Consider the following 1,129-nt stretch of genomic DNA (forward strand, 5'->3'; position numbering starts at 1 on the left):
AAACAAAACAAAGGTCCTGAAATAAATAAATGTTTCATATAAGATATCGTAATTCAATTGATACTGCAAACAGTTATTAGAGTTGTTTCATTATATTGTGACTTATAAACCATGAACAAAYGAAATAAATATTTGTAGATTAAACTAAATTGTTTAGCTTAAAGTACACGCAAGTAAACGCAGAGAAAACTAAATCAAATTGTTCCTTTTATCCCCAACAATCCCTAATAATCGAAAACAATCCCTAATAATCGAAAACAAAAATCAGGCCAATCGGTGACGTCAGCGGGTGAAACCATATTGTTGCATTCATGGGGAGAATACGAGGAAAAACATGACTTGTCGTAAAGACTAAATAAATACTTTGYCTTCCGTAGTAAATATCGTCACGCAACATATAATCTATAGATCTCAGTATAGCTCAACTGTTTTCACTGTCTGTATTTTTACTTAGACGGATTACCATGCGGTTTCATCCCTCAGGTTTGAAACACGTCCACACACCCGGCACGAGGACGTGTGCCGTCGTGTTTGCAAGAGAAGGTGTAGCAGCAGCAGTGAAGCTCTTTGGCAGGATGTCCTCTCTTAAAATGGGTTATACAAGTCCCATTTTTGTACATTTTTAATGTGTTTTCCTCATTGTTAAGACTGTAAAATGTATAAATTAAGAAGTCTTTAAACTCTAATAGAATAATTTAATTTGAACAAAAATCCACAGCCCCTCCAACAGCAAAACAATTTTTTTTGCATCTCCCTTTTCAAGTAGGGGTCTCTGCGGAGGAGTAGGCGTGTCACAAGGAAAGGCGATTCTAAAGCGACACACCTGACTTGACAGACTTTGTTAAAGGGACACACCTGACTGGACAAGCAAAAAAAGAGGCGATACCGTACGTCACCACCTGATTGGACAAGAACAAAAAGGGCGTTACTGTACGGCACCATCTTTTCTGGAGAACCCCACTAGGGTCACATTTCTCCTGGTTAACCTTAGTGTTGGGGTCAGGGTCAGGCTGTATGGAGGTCAAGCAGGGTCTAAGGATACCGTCATGTAGGCCTCGTAGCCCACAGTGTTTATGCTTTTGACACGCCTACTCTTGTGACACGCCCACTTTGATTCCGCACATAACTG

Source organism: Austrofundulus limnaeus, unplaced genomic scaffold (genome assembly GCF_001266775.1).
Source record: "Austrofundulus limnaeus strain Quisiro unplaced genomic scaffold, Austrofundulus_limnaeus-1.0 Scaffold83, whole genome shotgun sequence".
NCBI lineage: Eukaryota > Metazoa > Chordata > Actinopteri > Cyprinodontiformes > Rivulidae > Austrofundulus > Austrofundulus limnaeus.